This window comes from Erithacus rubecula, assembly GCF_903797595.1.
Source record: "Erithacus rubecula genome assembly, chromosome: 1".
In the NCBI taxonomy this organism is placed as follows: domain Eukaryota; kingdom Metazoa; phylum Chordata; class Aves; order Passeriformes; family Muscicapidae; genus Erithacus; species Erithacus rubecula.
Window position 1 is genome coordinate 92,695,999 of NC_136658.1, and position 21,711 is coordinate 92,717,709.

The window sequence follows — 21,711 nt, forward strand, 5'->3', positions numbered from 1 at the left end:
GTCAAAGCAGGGCAAGCTTTGGGGGGAGTTATGGCTATTGTAGGTTTGATCTAGTCAGGAGTCCAGAAATGGAGACTGCACTGAAGTTGTTGTGCAATAAAATTCATTATCTTTCTAATGCTGAAGACAGTAATTATTGAATGTAAAAATCACTTTTCAAATGCATATTACAAAGGGTGCTCTTTTTGTAGATCAATGTATTAGGTCACTTCTGCCATGCTTTTTGAACAGGCTTTTATTTGCACTCCTAAAGTGCTCTTAATTTTTGACTGCTTAACATGCCATGTCTTTCCAAGTGGACACTTCATACCATACAAAGTATGGATGTTAGTGGACTCTGGCTCCAGCTGTTTCATTCTTAGATGATTCCTCTCTTTTCCTCTGTTGCTGCTTCTATTAAAAGTTCTTGAGAATTCAGTGCAATTATGTAAATATAAAGCTGCTGTATATTTGCCCCTGATTTACAAGGAAGAATCTCTGTGTATAATAATTTTGACAGTGCTTTAAAGAGATACCATTTACTTCAATAATTTAAAAATTGTCTCAGAGTTAGTGTCCTGGAAATTCAGGTTCACTGACAATACAGCAAGTTTTTTCATAAAGCACACAAAAATTAAAATAAAGGCAATGTTTTGTTTTTTGCCTGACAAACACTGTTTCCTAGTTAGGAAATTCAGGACCATGATCTGTTTTATTAAAGATGACTAAAAACAGGAAAAGATTTTTTTGACATTTTTTTACTGCAGAATGTTCTTTTGATTAGATCTGATGTTTGCTCTGCTCAGTACCACTGCATTTCAAAGGAGAACGTGTTAACAGGAGTGTGAAATTCTGCATTTCATGTGAAAGTGTGACTGACAAGTGTTGAGCTTCGGATGGTTTGGGGCAACCCTTGCTCAGGATACGTCTGCCCTATGTGGGAGTAGAAAATACACTAAACAGAGAAGATGAGGCTGGGAAGGAAGAGGCTGGCTTTGAGCAACAGGCAGGTTGACTGTCTGAGGTGCAAGTGTCAGTGTCTCTGGGGTGAGATTTCCAGTTTCAGGCCGGAGGGAAGGAGTGGGTGGAGAGTGCATGTGAAACTGAGATTTCTGCTCTGGGCTTCACATGAAGAAATCTCAAACAGCTCAGTATTTAATAACCTTCTCAGTACTTTACCAGGTGGTGTAATGACCTGTGGTTGCATTTTTGAAAATCAAGTAATGTCCAAGTAGCTTCTGTTCTTTCTGGCCTTGTTCTGAGGTGCTGCTCCCAAGAACTGCCAGCTGTACCTCATCCTGCTGCTGCTGCTTGATTCACCAGCTAAGTCAGTTTACATCATTGAATATATTTTACTTATTTATTTCATTGTTAGAAATTCAAATATAGCTTTTCTATTCACTCTTTGAATTCATACTGATATCCACGAGTTAACTTTAACTTGTGGTACTGCTTTTTGGAGAATTTCTGAGTGTTGGCTGTTGGCTTTACTACAAGCATGTAGAGTACAAGAAGTACAAGTTTCTTGTTTTATTGTTTTTCAACATTAATATTTTCTGTGTCCATGAGGAGAACATCCAGAGGAAATAAACAGATGAAACAATGCTACTAGTCTAGCTGGATCCTGTGAATCCAACCCAGAATGTGAATTACTGACCACAATATAATGATTCTAGAAGAAAGGCACCTTTTAAAACCCTCTTTCTTACTGGTGTTTACCAACTTTGTCACTTCTTGTTTCCTGTCCCACATCTTCTTAGAAAGCAAGCATAAGCAAATAACATCCTAGAGTCATTTTTTTCATGATTTAAAATGAATTGATGAGAATTTAGCATTTGTACCATTATTTCATTCCCACAGTGTGGTACATTTTGGAAGACATTGGCTCCCCATAATTTCAGCAGTCCCCATAATTTCAGCCTCTGCAGAGGTCCACTTATTGAAACTTGTCTGGAATTAAAAGTCATGGGGATAAAATGGGTTTCATTACAACATTAGAAAATTCTGCCCAATAAATTAAATAATTGTTTTTTGTACTTAAATGAGAATTCTCCAGCAGCTTGCCAAGTGCATAGATTTGTGGCAGCATGATGTTCAATTCATGTGTATTCAATATAACTCAGACAGCTTTGAAATTTGTTTTTGTCACCTTTTGTTCAGAAAGATGTATAAGAAGTAAGCAGTATGAAGAAATTTTATCTTGGCTGCTGTAGTCAGGCCATCCTCAGGAGGATATGCTGAAAATTGTCCTCTTATGCAAACTTCTCTTGAAACCTCAGAATTGCTGGGAAACTTCCAAAAGTCTTTTCAATGTTTTTGTGTTTCCCTATTATTTTTGGCATCATGTGGTTCCATAATGCATACATTTAAATTTCATTTTCTGCCTGATAGCTCCAGCATTTTATACTTAGTGGACTAATCAAACAAATAACCTTGGTCTGTTCTGGGAACAGATGAACAAGTTATATGTCTTGTTCTCTCCCCACTCTTAACACTGCTTTTTCCTTTTCAAAAATGTACCCCATAAAGCACCAGAATGTGGGCTTGAAAAATATTATTAGTAGAATGGGTCCATAGTGCCAGTGATTCAGTCATCTGTCAGCATGATAAATGGATTAGTGTAAGAGGTGTTCCAGTGGGGAAATGAAGCCCATAGGGCTTCCAGCTAATTATATTTAAGTTGTTTAGTACTGCTGGGAAGCAGCATCCAGGCAATTACTGAAAGCTTTGATGCAGTGTGCACTATTAGAGTGTGGGTTCAGAAACTCATTACCCTTTCGTGCTTGTGTTGGATGGATTCTAGGAAACTGACATGAAACAGAGAGCAGGAATCAATAACTAGAAAGGCATTTTAGTTCACTTCTGATCCATTTCCTGATTCAGCAGCTTCTAGCCTAGAGCATTTCATACAATTGCTATAATGTAACAGAAAAAATGCGACTTAAATATATTAATTATCATATATATATATATATATATACACACATCTTGTTGCAGTGTTGTGTAGCTGAGGTTCCAGCCAAGATGAAGTTTCAAGAGGTCTTTTAGGGACAAGCTGCTCCTCTAATGCCATACCACAGTCCAAAGCACCTGCCATCTCTGCTCCTCCAAAGCTGATTGTAGTAATTTCTCTTAAAGCCTGACCTTGCAGTGTTTATTGATGTCTCCACAGTATCACAATTGTATTACCACAGTGTCCATGGTATCCCACCTTCAAAATCTCTTAGAAACTACAGCTAACCCAAAACGAAACTGATGATATTGGCTACACATCTTAAACCTTGTTTAGGAGAATTGTACTGGCTGTCTTTGCCGTGGGCTGCAATTCACATTACTGATGCACCTTGAGAAAACTCTGCAGACTCTGGGTCATTCAGATGTGGGAAACAGCAAATCCTTTCACTGTAGTTCTCTCCAGTTGGGCACCTCTAAGGTGTGCATGCTGGAAACAATGGAGTATTTTGTACAACTGAGGGCCAAAGACTTGGAAGTTCATTTCTTAGGTTAGACTGACAGATCTACTTGGCAAAAGTTATATGAATAAATCAAAACTGTGTGGTTTTCTTTTTGCACTCACGTTTAAATCCAGTAATGGTGACTGCTAAGGCAGTGCAGAGGAGGCTGCATTTCTTCTTTCCTGTTTCTTCCTCTGTGCTTCTGCCTGAGGTAGAGCTAAATAGGCAAATGAGAGTATTACAGTTCAATGCTTGTGAAAGGGATAATTCTTTCACACCTACCTGCACTATCACAAAATTAGTAATTAAATTCCTTTCTTTATGTTTCATCACAACAGTCCTAGACATGCTGTGGGGTTTGTTTCATGTTTAAAAAGTTCAGCAGAAATCTCATGAATTACTGTCAAGAGAGAAGTTGGGGGGGGGGTTTCGTTTTTTTAAAATCTGGATTTGTTAATTAGAAAAATGACATTTGGTTTGCCTGAGGGTTGGTAAAATACATTTTGTGCTATTTGATACTCACGTATCTTTCTGATAAAAGAAGTAGCAGAATTGCTGTGTTGCAGGCCACAGCACCCATGAATCCATCCACATCCTGCAAAATATCCTCTTACAGTCGTAAGCATTTCCAGTCTTGGTTCCAGGTTTGGGTGCTGACACCTAGGCTCTGCATAAATCCATTCTTATCACTGGAAGTTCTGGCCTATTAAATAATAGCAGGTAATTCATGTGTCCTGTGAAACTATTACACATGGTAGAGAGAATATCTTCTACACTCCAATACACAGTTAAAGCAGAAAGAAGCTACAGCTGTCAGAATGTCTGTTCAGGCAAAGTGCTGACAGTGGTAAAGATTCTGAGAATTGATGCTGTCAATTCCAGTCTGGTTCTAAGACTGATTGAACTGAGTCACTGTTTGGGCTGGTAAGAGTTAATTTATCTTAGGAGAAATTTACACCCCTGTGTAAAAGGGGTAGCATAATACAGCCAAGTTATCCGAGACAGTCCTTCTGAAATTCTTTATTTCGTGGTGTCCGCTAGCTCTGACAGAGTTAGTTAAGGTGAAACATGAGAAGAGTTTCCACCTGCAATTTTGTTTTCCCTTGAGAGATTTGCTTCAAAGGGGCAGCTCAGGCTCTGTGAGTTGCACATGAGGACAGGCTTTCAAGGCTTAAGTATTTTAAGTTTTTGTGGGAAGATGTAGGTTATTTCTGAGGGTATTCTTGTTGCTTTGGCTTAGATGTTACTATGGGGAAGCTTTTTGCACTACTACTATAATGAAGATTTATTTCAACGTTGATTTTCAGGTTTTTAACTGACTCGTGATTTTTTTTGCTTCATCAAATCTAGGCATTCATCTATGATATATTTAAAATAAAAAATCTTGCATAGTTTCCTTTAGAGGAAGCAGCTGTGGGGCAATAATAGATACATAAGTGTCTTCAGCAGGAATTTTTTATCATAGCAAGACATTAACTAGTGTTTATTTTCTTTATAAGACCTTAGGGCAAATTCATTAATATTCAGAGATTGTGTGGGTTTTTCTGAACAGAGTTTGCAGTTCCAGTGCATAGGTGCTCATTGGAAACATGATAGAGAAACCCAGCACGTTATGTTGTGTTGTGCTGAAAATGATGGTCCTGTTTTCTGCTCCATGCAGTGTTATCCATGATCCTTGTACAGACTAATTGCTGGTCATGGCCCAGGGGAGCCACAGCTGTGGTTATTCTGCTGTGTTTATATTTATACATTATGTTAATCCATAAAGAAACTAAAATCTCAGCTCACCACCAGGAGTTTTGCTAATGTGTTGAATGTTCTCCTCACAAACTTGTACATTTTTTTAGGAATTGCTTTAAAAAATGCATTTTAGGTTTGTTTTTTTATTGCAGAAGATTGCATAATTATTGATGTCCTATTAGACTCTTCTATGTAGTCATGGTATACTTCAGTATAGTATAGTATAGTATAGTATAGTCCACCAGGGAGGGGTAGTTTGAAAATACCAAAGCTGTTTATCAATTGAAAGAAAGAAAAATATTGTACACTAGGTATCCTGTATTTCTTCCCCAGAGATTTAATGCAATATCTGCTTTTGTAATTCAGTGTCTTCTGAAGATGGCCTATTTAGCATTTAAACTTTCCTGTGCCTTTAAAAGCCTGGAGTGTGATAATAAATTAATTACCCAATTAGTGTTTTTTCATTATGAAGGAGTTAACAGAAATATATTGAAACAGAATAGTAATGGCATTGGTTTGGTTTCTCCTTGTCTGTATTGTTAGGAAAAAGAAATAAAATTATTTATCTGAAACTATGCAGAAATAGTACTCGAACAGAAATCAGATTGGCAAAATATTTCAGCAGCTACATGTATTTAGAGGAATTGAGTAGAATTCACTAAAACATCATCCAGAATTATGTGACTGATTATTCCAAGTTTAAATCAAGAGTAAAACTCCTGTGCTATTTAAGTGCCATTACCCCAGGCACCTGCCCAGCCGGTAATTTCACGTTCCTCCTCTAAATCTGGCCCCCAGTTTCAGTTTCCTAAAGTTGCTCAGGTACCTGCAAAAGGAAATCTACATATGAAGCAGCAGATAAATGCACTGTTTGGTCTGTGGCCCACTAAGAGCAGCACCAAACTGAGCCTCCTTTAAGGAACATCCCCCTTCATTGACTTCTCAGCAAATGGTGCTGTGCAGTGTGTCCCTGACACGGGGCTTGTCCTCTGCCCTGGCCAGAGCAGGGCAGGAAATGCCTCACTGCTTTTCTTGAGTTGAGCTGGCACTGGGGACAGGCACAGAGGGGTTGGTGAATTACTTCATTCATCAACTGCCCACGTGGGAGGTGGTGCCAGGGTTTTCCATGGTTTTGCTTCCCTGAGATTGGTCCAATGGAGGAGCTGAGAGATAAGGAGATCAATTAACATGTTTGCCTAGGTTAACTTTGCAAACATAGTGCAAATCCAAAGTCAAACCTTGTGTACCAGATTTGCAATTAGTAAAAAGGAAAGAATTTTTTTTACTTTTCCTTTTGGTTGATATTTAAACATTTTTGCATTTCTTGACACTTACCAGCCCAAGGCATAGCTTAGCGACAGCACCAATGGTAGCTAAAGTAACATATCCAATAACTTTCCAATCCTTTGCTAAAGGGGTGAAATTAAAAGCTTGCTCACTGTGACACCGATGTAACCTTTAGGTCATAACCTTTTTATTTCCTTTTCTTCTTCAATTGTTCCTTTGCAAGGAGCCCATGTTACTTGTGTGCCCAGAGTGAGGCAGCTGTTGCGGGGAGAGAGCTGTAAGCAAACTGCTGGATTTTAGCTGCTTGGCTAACCCACCGAAATATGGCATTAAGAATGTTTTTCTGCCCAGAAAGCTTGCTGTCCACAGGGACAGGACTGGCAAATAGTTAATAATGTGAAGCACTGTATTTATTGCTGCGTGCACAAATTCAGAGAGCATCATTTGTATTGCCTGCCTTCAGTATCTGATTGATGCCCCAAGTGACCCTTGTGAAGAGAGCTCCTGCTGCTGCTCTCCTGTGACTGAGTCCTTTTGGCTCATGGAGGACAGAGTAAGCTTCCTAAATGAGAAGTCAGAGTTTTATTCCAGCAGAGTTTAGAGACAGCAGAGACATCCTGTCTCTGGAAGGATGGCAGTATCTGTGTGACTCCACATGGCCTGAAGGCACAGACCCTCTCTCACTGTATGTGTGTGTGAATGCACATGGATGTCACTGAGTGTTTGCTGGCAGCAGCTCAGTGTGCACAGTGCTCATCAACACCCAGTGCTTTAGTTACTAAACCAGACAATTAGTTTTGATCATAGTGTATTTAATTTATGACCAGCATCTAATCTCCCTTTCTCAGTATTGCAGACTTGATCTATCTGTATGAAACAGAGTAACTTTTGTATGACTGCAGGATATCTTGTGTTTTCACAAAAATTCATCTTCTGGGAAAGTTCCACTAAAGCTTGGCATCAACAAATGGAGAATCTCTGCATTGGATAGTTGCACTAATGGTTAGTCACAGGTGATGGAAAGCATATGCTTTATTTCTCATTTGAATTTTTTGTCAGCTTCCAGATGCTGATTAGTTTTATGCAAACCCTGTGCTAGATTAACAAGCCAGTTGATACTTAGTATATTCTCCCAAAGAAAATACTTAAGTGCTGTAATTAGGTCATCTGTCTTTTTTTTTCTTTGTAATAAACTATACCAGTGTAACTCTCCAGATATTTCATGTTAAAGTGCTTTCTACACTGTTCTAATCACTTATGCAGTTGTATTCTGTGATCTCTGGTGATGGATTATTTTTCAGTTTCTTTATAAATTGTGAAGACATTATCCTACTGTAATTATAGGTTGTCATGCTAATATTACAAATGAAAGTTTAAAAGAACATTTTTGTCTTTGCCTACTGTTTATTTCAAAGCTCATATTAGTATTTACTTCTGTATGAAATCAGATTTGAAGAAGAAACTTTTGTTGTTGAGTAAAGCATTGGGAGTAGGGCCACGTGATAACATATTATTATTGCAGTCATGAATACATACGTGCTCTTACCCAACCATAAGGGGAATATATGTAACTTTTAAGCTTTGCTGACACTTACAGGTAATAAAAATATAATAATCATATCTTTTTGCCTCTAATACATCTTTTTCACTTTAATTTTCACTTTTCCAGTAGAGAGCCAGTATTTGCCATGAAGTAGTCTTGCAAGGCAACCAAAGCTGGTCTTACCAAAGGATGTGATTAGCTCTTAGCCTGTTACCAGCTGCCTGCAGTGCTGCCTTCTGCCTCTGTAGCATTGTGGCAAGATGAATAGCCCTTAAGTGATTATGTCACTGATAGAAACCACCAGTGATCCAGTTTATAAGATTTGTAAACAGAACAAATGAAAACATGACCCAACCAGTTTAAGAGTACAATTCTGACAGAAAACATTAATAAAATTTCTTCAATAACCCTGATTCATTTGCAGTGCTGCAGTAGGAATATCTGATATTCTACCATGTCCTTTAAACTCCATGAATCTTGCAGAAACCTTCCAGATGAGCCACTTATTTCCCTGGTATTTGACATGAGAGCAGCCTCAGTGTGTGTTAGTTACTGTTGCATAGCATAATGTAGGAGTATTGAATATATTGAAGATAATTTTCACATAAGACATGATAAATCCTCTAATTGTTGCTTGGATTTTCAGATTTTATATTTACACACAATTATGCTTCTTGAGTATATTGTGTTTTGCATAAACATAACATGCTCCACAGGAAAAATGAGATGAGAGACAAGTTGTTGATGCTGCAAGCCCAGGAGTGTTCAAGGCAAGGCTGGATGGGGCTTTTAGTGGGAGGTATCCCTGGCCATGGCAGGAGAGTTGGAATGAGATAATCTTTAAGCCTCTTCAAACCCCAACCAGTCAATGATTCTATAATTACAAACAAACAAAAAAAAAAATAGAGATGAGATGGAGAGATGAGAATGAGAACAGTCGACTCAGAATGCCATCTGAGAATTAGACAGGTGATTAGATATGCAGCCACATAGATGAAGATTTATATGCATTCAGTAGACTAACACAGAAAAACTGTGGATGTCCAGCTGATGTATTGCTAATAGTTTGTGATGCTTCAGTGGGCAAGTGTTGTCCCTTGTGTAGTCATTCACCTCCAATTAGGATAGATGTAACTCTTTCTGAAGTGAGCAGTTGTATTTGGTTAGATGGTGTATTTATGTCTCAATGAAGTAAATGAGAACACGTTGTAGTACTGCAGACTGAGAATTAGAACTGGATTTAGAAAAGCTTTTCCTGATTATATGTTTAAATATATTATCTATTAAATTGATTATATCATAAAATGATATTTAAAGTATAGTTGTGGTTTAACTTCAGCTGATCATTAAGTACCACACAGCCACTTGCTCCATCCCCCTACTCACCCAGTAGGATGGGGTCGAAAATTGGAAAAAAATAAAATCCATGTGTTGAGAAAATAGGAGTTTAATAATGGAAATAAGTAATTAATAAGCAAAATATAATACTAATTACAATATTAATAAATATAATAAAGATGATTAAAAGGGAAGTAACAAACCAAGAGAGAGAAATAAACCCAGAAAGGACTAGTGGTGCACAGTACAATTGCTCACCGCCTGGTGAGGGTGCTCAGCTCAGCCCCAAGCAGTGAACAGCCCCTCCCAGCCAGCTCCCCACAGATATATATATACATATACACACACACACATATATATATATATATATATATATATATATACACATATATATACATATACACTCATATACTGAGTGTGACAGTGTTGGCATGGATTGGCCAGACCATGACAGCTGTCCCTGCCATGCTTCCACCAGCTTCTTGTGCACCTGCTCACTGAAAGAGCAGAGGAAACTGCAAATCCCTAACTCAGTGTCAGCCCTGCTCACTAACAGCTAAAACATCACTGTGTTACTAACATTACTCTCATACTGAATCCAAAATACAACACTGTATCAGCTGCTAGGAAGAAAAGGAACTCTATCCCAAACAAAACCAGGACAAAAGTTTTAAAAGCTGTCAGACATTTGTATGGAAGAGGATAATTAATTTTAAAATTCTCCAATGACTACCTCATTTCACTTTCCAGCATTTAATTATTAAATTTTGTGGACAAAATTTAGCATAAGACTTGAGGATTGGAACGGAAGAATAAGAAATTTGTCAATATATGTGGTGCTCAAATGGCAAAGGCAATAAGAAATAAGTCTTTACTCATCATGCTTGTTAGCAGGCTTGGAAAAGTCTCCAAGTAGGTTTGTTATTGCAGGTGGAATGCCAAGCTGTGTTTCATGTTTGATTTTCATAAATGCTTGCCTTCAGCCTTGCCCCAAAAATATTCAGGTGCCTTCTTTTCCCTTCTTGCACAAAAGTGACGCTCAGTTTCCCACTGGAGGCTTTTTGAGGGAGAACTTTTGTGTGTCTCACCATTCTGAGGCAGCACGCTGGCATTTCAGTGCTGTGCTCAGCACTAGTTCTGGGTGAATTGCTTGCTGTTGTTATACTTGACCAGAAAGGCTGAAAATTGTTGAGTCTAGCTCATGGTGTATTAGGATCCTTCCAAGCTCCTGAAAAAGTGCATGGCTTTGCAAAGTGCTCAAATGCTGTGTGTCACTGGGGATTGCCCTCACCTCTCTAACTCTTTTGGGGATGAGTATTGGGTTTTTTCCCCTTACAGTTTAGCTAAAGCTCCTAATCTGGGAGCTTGGACCTTGGTGAATGCCAAAACCAAAAGGAGCCATGGGTTTGTGTTTTGGTGAGGTGATGGCCCCTGGTTTGACTGGTACCTCTGTCTGTCATTGCAGCCCCTCAGTGTCAGATGCAGTGATCTCCATGGTAACTCAAACCCCCAGACTCTGGACAGCAGCCTGCGAGGAGCAGCATTCAGCAGCTCACGGGTCTCACGACCAGGTAAGCCAAAAGGAATCACAAATAACAGCTCACCTCTGGTGTGCCACTTCTGTCCTGTCAGGTTTTTCCTTGGTGAAGTCACCCAGGCAGTCAGCTCCTGTGCACATACATGGACTCCTGCCAGTGTTGTCACTGGCAATCCAGCTTTCTTAAACAGAGGCATTTGACAAAAAGTCTGCATTTGTTCAGGGTTGGTTTTTAAGGTACAGATTGAAGAAGCAAAACAAAGAAGTACTGTACATTTCTTTACGTGGCTTTGGTGTTAAGTGAGTGCTATGGTAGGAAATAACCTCAAAACATGTCAGCAGTAAGAGCTGTCTTGCTGCTATACCTACACCACCATCAGTAGTGCCCAAGCTCTAACTTTAGCCCTGAGCAATCTTATTCTCCTGCAATGGATCTGAGACAGCTTCTGTGTTCATGTAACATTCATTGGTTCTCCACAGCATTTTCAGATTGCTGCTGTGCTCTTTCTGCATGAGTCTCTGTGCTGATAGCAGCATATGGGGTGTCTTGTGAAGGTACAGAATTCTTCCTCTTTTTTTTTGTGAATAATGGAGAAAGAGCAAGATCTTTGCCATTTTGGGAAAACAGCAGGGACTATATAGCTGTATGCACAGTACCACTGATGCTGTGGCCTAAGGTCGTATCTCTGGTCTTGTGCACTTAGATGTGTGGGAAGTTTGTTACTCCCTTTTGTTGTCAGGTTTCACTGTCATTTTATTGAGCTGTTTCTATGCCATTAAGATTGTATGTATTTTGGAAGTCCTTGGCTACTGTGCACTATTTTCTGAATATTGCCTTCATTATTTCTTGCTTGCTACAAAAATCCACTTGGCTGAAATACCCTGTCCCAACCATACAAATAAATCCATATTATTTAAATCCATATTATTCTGGATAACAACTTTGGTCAGCTTTATCAGGATAATGTGGGATATGTTGTATGAATGCACAGGGAATGACAATATTTTAACTGGAAAACCTTGTAAAAAGCTAGATAAAGCAAAGAGATGAGGCAAAATTAGATGTCAAAAAATGAAACGTTGGGTAAGTTCAATTTGAAAAAGTAGGAAAAGTAGGTGTATGCATGTGATACCTAGGAAGAAATAGGTCACCTTTTCCTAGTTTTATGTTTCTTGTATGAATTATTTACTTTGAATTTAAGAAAATATTGATAGGATGTAGTGGGAGGTACTTCAAATGTATAATCATATGAAGATTTCTGTTGTTCAAAGAGCTTGGAAGAAGTGCAGTTCAGGAATGTCACAATTGAAATGTGGTAGTGCAAATTGTAACTTGGTAGAAGTACAGAGGCACAGATTAGTATAAGAAAATGTCTATTATTTTTTAAAAGTTTCCAGAACAGTATTTTTTCAGAAGCATTCATTTGGTGTGATTGAGAAGATTGTTCCATTATCCATAAGTTAGCACCAACATTCTTTATTTTGAGGACATGTGTTATCTTCTTGTTGCATAAGAATGCTGCATTTTATACAAAGAAATTAAGAGAAACTATAAACAAAAAGTTTGCTTGCAAATACATGATTCATAAAATTACCATAATACCCCCATGCATACAGTTCCATAACAGCTTTTTAAATTTTTTTACAGTTACTAGTTTTTAATTTTTTTTCAATTTATTTAGAACTTTGAAGGTGGAATTGCACAGGTATAGGGTACAAAGACTTTCTGTATGTTAACTAAAGTTACTGTTGGCACCTGATCCCACCAAATATTTTTATTGGTCAGTTAGATTTATGGACTAGAAAAATCAAACTGCTTTTAAACAACATCCTTTATAATTCTGAGGTTAAATTAGTAAACTCTGTATTGATTTTTAAATGTTTATTGTTTTTTAAATGTTGCCATCAAATAATATTGCACCTGTGGGTGTACACATGAACTATTTATTCATAGAGTGGTTTTCCTTAAAAGTCTAATGGCATCATAACTGTTCACTGAAAAATAGTCAATATTGTAATAGTATTTTTAAAATAAGCATATTTTAAAATAACAGGAACATTCTTTAGTACCTTTTGGGCTATCAGCCAAGTCAGAAAAAAGTATATGTAGCTAGAATGTGGACCTATGTATTTTACATTGTGATAGAGAGATGAAACTACTATTCCAGTTATAGCTAGCTTCTGAAATACTTGCTTTGAGCCTTTCTTTTGCACAGCACAGTTTTAAACTACTGCTATGGAATAAAATTATTGTGCTGCCTTTTGCTTTATCTTTTGTTTTTAACAGCTAAGGTTTCAAGGAAGGTTTTTGATGATAGTAAGAGGATGCTAGCATTTCAAAATGAGGTGGCAAAATGCCTTATCCTTTGACTTTTAAACTAAGCTGGTGATTATTGAAGGCATAGCTCAGACCTTGTAGGAGTGAACTATCCTAATCCCATAGTCTGCTGTTTGATTTGTAGAGCACATTATGATAGCACACTCACTGTGTCAGTCACTTGAAAGTGCTCATAAGACATATGCAAAGTGGGAAAAGGCAGTTTTTGTTGTAGTCATTAATAAGTATGTATTGAGTTCAGCTGGAGTGCCAGATGAAGTGGAAGGTTCCTGCCTTCACGAGCAAACACTGTGCCACAGGGAGGGGGAAGTGGAGCTCTGCCTTGCCCAAAACTGCTCCTCTGAGTTTGCCCAGCAGACTTCACACAGGTCAGCAGTGCTTTTTCATCCACCCAAAGTCTGCTTAACTTGTCTGGGCAGAGCTGCAGAAATATGCCTGGGTCAGTGAACTCGGCTGAGGCTGCAGCACTCTGGGGGAGCTCAGGTATTTATTTTGTTGGACAGGTGCTGTGCACACAGTGTGTGTGTGGCACATTGCAGAGACACCGTGCCTTCTGTGACCTGCATGCAGTGGGGGACTGTGTGTGTGCATTGGCTGCTTCCCAAACAGAGCTGGGACAGTTGTCCTCTGAAAACAAATATGATTTTCTGCTTTTTAAAGGTTGATTCAAACAAAGTTTTTATTTCAGACTGAATTATTTTACCACATCATGGTGTGGAAATGGAATTACTGCAGGCACTCTAGTTAAACATACTCCTGAATAATTTGAATGTCTCATGCAGCCATCCCATGCAGAAACAGGACAGGAAATATAATTGTTTTCTCAATAAGTTGTTAATTAAGTCTTGGAGATGTACAAGATCTGTATTTCCATTTACATTTTTGTATGACTTTGTTCCTATCTGAACTGGTTTGATTTAATGGAAGATGAATAGAATTGATGGATAAACATACTGTTACATAGTACATGCTAAAAATTTGTGCCAAATATGCAGATTAACATCAGTTAATTTCAAAAGAAATTGCATCTTCAAGCAGGCTGTAAACATTTTCACCTGGTATTTTACTATCTAGTCTTCACTCTAAATGCTGTCAATTAAGAGAAATAAAACTATTATTTTTTAATCAAAAGTTTACTTAATGTAGTGGTGAAAGTTAAGGAGTAGTTCTTATGTGTAAACTGGATATATTTTAGGTATAATTAAGCAGTATGGATTTAAAAACATGGTCATCACTGATACTGTGTTTTTACCTAGGCACTGAAGTCACAGGTTCACACTTGACTTTGTAATCAAGGACCTTGGTCCAAGCTTGGGGTTTTTTCACAAATGTGACTACAGTGATTAGTAAAGTTGTTGTAAGGGGGTATTTGGAGAGTGAGTGATCACCACAGAAAAAGCTGAGGTGATTTAAGGTACCACAGAGCCCACACCTGAGCTGCAAAGTCAGAGCACTCAAGTCCTACTGCTGTTTTAGTGCAAAGTCCATTCCCAGCCAGCTCTTGCTGAAGTCTCTTAAAATGACCAGGGTGTTCTGACTTCAAAGACTGCAGTGAGAGATCAGTCAGTCTTTAGCTCTGGTTTGGCTGTCAGGGACAGTGAACTCCAGGTAAGGAGCAGAAGCAAACAGCTGCAGCACACCTGGTTTCATACCTGTGCCACCATTTGAGCAGTAGGTCTCAGAATAGTCTTTTATTGACTTGCCCATAGCCTCTGAATAATCACTGCTGTATTCAGACCTTCATATGTGAGATGGCTGCCCAGGATTGTATTGTGCTGTATCTTCTAACAAATGGCTCTGCAGATTGGGTTAATATGGACGGCACCTGCTCAGAAAATAGCACTCTCCTGAACATCTCTGTTATAACAGAACAAAGTGAGTTTGTAATTTTTGTTTTATCTGAAATGGTTAACATTTTTTATTGGTTGCTCTGTGAGCTACAATGTGATTTAGCAAGCATCCCAAATAGTCTGTAACATGAATTGTGTTTATCGTCAACCTAAATCAGTTTAAATAAGCTTAGTTCAACTGATGCATGCACAAATTAATTTCCCTTTTATCTAACCAGCTTGCAGTCCTAATAAACAGAATAATCAATCATAGCTGCCTTCATCTATAGCATGATTGTATATCTCTGATCAAGGAAATGTAGAATAATTTCTCTCTAGTCCCTACTTAGTTCCTCCTGTAATCAAGGTTTCTGGATATAATGATTCACCTTAATCATTTTTACATTCCTTGATAGAAAAGTTTTTTTTTTTATTTTGCCTGCTTAAAGGATGATTGCATTCAACATTGTAAAGCTAATTTTAAAAGTATAAGGTGTTTTTGTTTCTCTGCTACACAGAAAAGAATGCCAGTCTGACTCAGAGAACTCTTTGTAAACACAATAGCAACAATACCATGCTTTGAACAGTTTGTACTGTGTACTCATCCTTTTTAGTAACAGCCAGTTTGAGGCCACTGGCATCTTTCTTACTGATTGAAGTGAGTCCAGGACTCTGGCTAGACATTTTCTCTCTTCATTGAATTATAAAGTGCCAAGCAAAACCTGAGGTTAGCTTCGTGTGAGATGCTGGAAAATGCTGAAACAATTAAAACTTCCCTTTAGGTCACTGGCCTTCAAATAATGCTTTAACTTTTATGCTGAACTATCTGCACTATTAATCAGTCTTTTAATTTTAAACATATATAGTATATCACACATTTAGTAATACTTTTGTCGAGATAGGCAATTATGAAAAATATATAATATGTAAAACATGACATTTATTTACAGTCACATTTTACAGCTTCATAGTGCAATTTTGTTTTGGTAACCAATTCTGCCTCTTGAAACTGAAAAATGCATCAAGGAAACCTTATGTTTTTGGTGGTTTATTTCAAAATGTGTGTTTAGAATATGTCCCATTAAGTGCAGTTGATACTATTAGGAAAACAGCAGTCTGTATGAAGAAATATTCCTAACTGTAGAAGTTATTGGCAGTTTCTGGACTGCTAGTTTAGAAACTGTTCCAGGTCAAGGTATAACAAGGAGTTGACATTGAGATTAATCTTTTCCTCTATATTAAAAACAGAGCATCATTGTGCAAAAATAATAATTCTAATTGTAAAACAAATGAAGGGTGCAGTCCACCTTTTTGAATAAACATTGTGATATGGCCTTAAACAACAGTGTCTTCTTGTTCCTTATGTGACTCCATACCATGAATACTGGTATTAAACATCTTTGGTCATTTAAGGCTCAATAATTTGCTTCAAAATTTGACCTCAAATGTAAATTAATCTCATGTTTAAAAATAAATCAGGTTTTAAGACGGTAATCTCATTTTGCACTTCTAAGTTCATGCCTTTTTTTTTATTTGTTTGCATATTCTTCATTTTTCAAGTCAAAAGTTCAGCTGTGTCAAAATCTGACTAAGTCTAAACTTTGTATCTGAAATTATATGAGGTCTTTCCAGCCATGTTTTCACAAAACATTGCCTCCAACATTTCCAGTAAATTATTTCATTCCAGTATTTTGTTTATTTCCTTCTTTTAAAGAGCTATAGGTTTATGTAGCTTTATGTTAAGCTGTAAATCATAGCTGGATGATTCTGTTTTAAACAATTTGAGTTGATAAATCGTTGTTTAGTAGTAAACTGGAGCAACTGTTTTTACTTTTAATGTATGTTTTCATTTAATTTCTCTCTAGAAACTGATAGGTCTTTGTAAGTCATCTGCTTTAAGAGTAAGCTCAAGTCTTTTGAATTTAACCTGATTAGATAATGTTTTGAAAGTCTGTTAATATATACAGTCTTTGCAAGCTCAAAGAGTGAAAAAATTCTCTCCGTTAAGTACATGTTTAAAGTTATACAAAGATCATTAAAAAGGAGAAAAGTAACAAATACTATATTGATTTTTAAAATAATCCTAGACCAGAGCACCAAAAGTTAAGGAAGCAAAGCTATTTGTGGTGCCATCAGTGTGAGAATTGTAATCTGAGGAATAGTATCAGTAGTTGCACTTGGGTTAGGGAAGCAAAGTGAAAGAGGAAGAGGGAATAGTCAGACAGTCCTGGACTAAGCATGGGGGTCCTCTGAATTTGTCTTCTCCATAGATGTTTGATTACCTTATGTGACCAAAATTAATTAAAAAAAAAAAAAAAAAGAGAAAAAAAACCCAAACAAACAAACAACAACAAAAAAAAGATAAAAAATTGTATTAAGCCTGCTGTTACTGCCTATTACCAGTTTTGCGTAAATACAGATTTGCCAAATTTTTTTCCTATTTTTTCCCTGTAAATTAACCATCTTTCTTTATATTAACTTTTTTCATCAAAATTGTGTTTTGGGATTTTGCAAAAGCTCCTTACTCAGAGTTACCATTTATCTTGTGGATATTATTTCAGTCCTTCCCCAAAGCTTTCGTGGTGCCATGTCTCTCATTCTTTGGTCATCTGTCCTGTAATCAGTGCATGCCCTTGCCTTGCAGCTTGGATAAAGAGTATGTCAGCTTTGTTGGAGTCCAGCCTCTTGGCACGTTTTCTCTTGACTCTCAAGTCAGGTTTGGGTTAGGATTTCACAGGAGAGTGAGCATTAAGATCTCATTGATGGGTAATGGTCTGCATCACTGTATTATGTTTTGTGTTCCTAATATTTTGACACAAGAATATTGGAGACAAATGCAATTGTGTTTCTATTGATTGAAACCATCGTTGCTATGCAGCAGAAGGATTGGACCTTTGAAAGAGAGAGCAAAACAGGAGTGGCCTCATTTTTACAGGGATGGAGGAAGTAAAATTTCTGGTACTATGGTGAGTCTGTAGCTCCTGGAGTGGTTTTGTTGATGAAATCTTTCAAGTGTATGGTTGTTGCTGTGGCTTTGTCCCATTTTCTGAACTAACTACTGAAGTCAGCCCCAGGGCTTGTTTACATAATTGTAATAATGCTTCTCAGTGACTCTGGAGAGAGTTTAGTTTACACAGCAGATTTTATTCATATTAGTGTTCTGGAAACTTGCATCATTCTCTTTATTGAACTTTTTTTTTGTCTGGAGAAGATACCAGAAGCTTAAATTGAGTGATTTTCCTAAAACCCCTTTAAATGCAGCATCTCTCAGTCTCCTCTGGAGGTGTCACCTCAGAAGGCAGGTGCAGAGCTGTTTACCACAGACATGATCACACTGCCCTAAATTGAATCTACCCGAGATGGTTAGCAGGGAGCTAATCAAATCACTTGCACCATTTGATCTGCTCCCATCACCTTTCATTATCAAAGCTCATTTAAACTGCTTTAAACTAGAACTGGACTGATAAAACAGATAAACTCATACATCTGTGATCATGTTTCCTGCTCTTTTTTGTATTATCTGAGTCTGAAAACTAGGAATAAAACTGCTTAAAACTAACGACAATTTATCGTATACTGTACCTTAAATGGTTCTATAAATTTAGCCACTCTTACTTTTGTTTTGAGCAATGCAGAATAGCTTTTCATTATCATGTAGTATTTTTAACTAATATAGCAGATAAAAATTAACATTCTGTCCTTAGAATTACCTCATTTCCTTATGGGTAATAGACAATATATACAAAGTTGTTGGGGCATTGCTTTAAAAGCACAGTTACTTTTTTCCCATAGTAATTAAACACCTGAAAACAACAGTCATTTCCTGTGGATGATGTGTAATCTCTACATAATTAATAGGCTTTTCAGCCCAGTATTGGAATAAAACCAGTCAATCTTATGTTTCCCCATGCCCAGTTGTATTACACCAGATCACTACAGTGAATGTTAACAGATCTGATAGCAGAAAAGAACTGGCCTATTAGGAGAATTCTTATGAACCTCTCTCTACCCCTGCACATTTGAAAAGCTGTGATTTTTAGTTTTGGTTTACTCATCAGTGATATTCAATTGTCAATAATCCATCCTCAGGTCTGAATTGTGCTGTTGATCTGCAATACCTTTGATCTGGCAGCTATGGAAATTAGGCAATTGAAGGAGAAGTAGTCACTGGGACTTGATTCCTGATCAGTTTTGCAGGCATTTTTAATGCTTTTTCATCTAATTAGTAAATCACTACTTAAATTAGGCCCACCAAGCTGAAATGGGTAAAAGGATGAGATCAAGACTTAAAGCAAGATGTGATTGCTTACTCTATGTAGTACAGATAGAACTGGATTTTGCAGAAGTCTGGGGCTTGGGAAAGGGTTGACAGGGTGCTTCTTTTTTTCAAGTGGAATTGCTTACCTCTTGCAGCTGGCAGGACAGTTGAAGTATTTCTGAATACATAAAGAATTGGGAGGAAGAGGAGCAATTGCAAAATGGTTTTCTGTGTGCTGTGCTGAATGGTGAGCTGTCTTTTGAAGGATTTGAATTGAATATTGAGCATATTGAAACAAACTTACTCCCCTCATATTTAAAAAGTATTTGATTGTATTAAAGGCCAAATTCTGGCTTTGAATTTGTGTACAGATTTTTGAAAGTAACAGCATAGATTCCAGCTGAGATATCTTTCATATATGAGTGTCTCCCCCAAATACTGATGCTAGTGCACGTGGTAACAAGGGAGTGCATTTTTGACTCAGTTTTATAGTCCATGCTGATAAAAGACAAATCTAAATCACCTTCCCTCTGAAATAGACAAATGGTTGAGTAAGTCAGATACAGCTGTTTGTAACTATGGCAACAACACTGCAAAAAGGGGTATTGAAGCCCTGCAAATTAGAGTTAATTTCACTTTGACACAACTTCTTATTAGCAGTAATGTGCAAGAAAGAAAACTGCAGCAGGTTGACCTTTGGTTTCCTGAAGTCAATTTTATTCTCACTGACTATGGCAGTAATACAGTGAAGAGCAACATAAAATCCCAACTCTGTAATACCATTTATTCAAAAAGCTTTGCAGGCCATACAGCAGACCAGCAAGGCCACAGTGCTGTATTAAATCTGCCCACAGTGGAGTTCTGTCATTCCATAAGTGTCCTGCAGACTCCTGGGGTCACCTGCACTGTGGTGGCAGCTGGGATTCTCCAGGCTTCCAGCTTCTGGCTGTCAGGCTCTACAGGGGTTTCAGCAAGGAGCAAATTACAAGGCATATGAATACCATTACTGTACACTTGCACTTCATGATCCTAAAGGTCTTTTTCAACCCAAATGATTATTTTATTTCACATGCTGCTTTTAGCTCCAGATCTTCTATTGCCTGCATTACCTGTAAAAGTTGAGTATGAATTTTTGTGTATTTTTTTATGCTATCAATATTTCCAGATTTAACCATTCACTCTTTCAATGGTAGCAGTAAAAAGTGACTGCTGTCAAAAGTAGCAGATGACAGTGATCATCACATCTTTTCCTTTTTCTTCTCTTTTTTCTTTTATTTTACTGTCAGTTATCTAATTAATGCTGCTTGGGATAGAGGAAGTCAAGTATTGATTTTAGCAGATACTGTAAATTTTGCCAAGTTTAGTCAGTCTTAAAAATAGAAAACTGCAAATTTTCAGCCACCCCAGTGTAAAGATAATGTTCATTATGAATACCCCAAATACTAAGGAGAAATAATGACATTTTTAAAGCATGACAAAGAAATGAGAAAAGGCAAAAATAATTGTGGGATGTGACATAAGAAAGAGGGAGCTTAGAATGTGGATAAACCCATTTTTTTGTGCACTTACATGTTGCCCCCAGCATTCCTCCTCTTCGTCCTTGTGAGCTGTGCCTTCCTTTGAGCTGAAAGCAGTGAGGTTCTCTGAGTACCTCAGCATCACTGTCATGCCCCTGCATCACCTGAGAGCCATAAAGTCTCATCCTTTACTTTAATAGCTCCAGTGGGTTTATTCAAGAGTTTTAATGAAAGTTCTTTGGGAAAGAGGCTTTGGCTTTACATCTCCTGTCAGAGAGATTTGCCATGTTGTGTGCTTCACTTCAAAAATAACCACTAATACCAGCAATGAAAACAAGGAGAGCAAAATGCAAGAAAGCAAAAGCAATTGTTGGGAAATGGGTTATACTTTTGGCACTTTATTCTCATTTGCTAAGGCAGTGCTTCTGCTCTTATTTTGTTGCTTTTCTGGAAGATGAACAGAGGGAATATGGACATAAGCAATTGCAAAGGGAAATTTTGATTGTCTAAGCACATGCACAAATTAAATTTCCCCTCCCCTGCTTCTGGCTATCTGCCAATTAATAATTTGAATTAACTGGATCTGGAAGGTTGGGAGTGTGACAAAATTCAATCAACTTTGCATTCAAAGTCATGGCTGTTTTTTTTGATTGTGAAGATGAAGTGTCTTGAAGAGAATTTTGAAAGTGAAGATACATGTCATTTGATAAGGTTTACTTTATCATTTTGGGATTTTGCTTCATTTTTGTCCAGCTAATTACCACAAAACACTGGTGAGATGAATGAATCTTAAGTGAACTATTCTAAAGCAGTTTACAGTGGGATCTCAGTAAAAAGATTAAGTTGTATTTCCCAAGGTGGCAGAGTTGGAATTGAGAATCAAATGTAAT

At 37.5% G+C, this 21,711-nt stretch overlaps 1 protein-coding gene across 2 annotated transcripts in view; it reads left to right on the forward strand.

The window, feature by feature from the left end:
• TBL1X (transducin beta like 1 X-linked) overlaps positions 1–21,711 on the forward strand; it is a 187,970-nt gene that overhangs the window by 92,924 nt on the left and 73,335 nt on the right. Inside the window, exon 3 of one of the 2 annotated variants that reach the window (XM_079298889.1) lies at positions 10,808–10,913. The exons of the other annotated variant lie outside the window; for it this stretch is intronic. The gene's annotated coding sequence lies outside the window, so the exon portion shown is untranslated. The remainder of the gene's footprint in view (positions 1–10,807; positions 10,914–21,711) is intronic. 2 annotated transcript variants of the gene reach the window in all.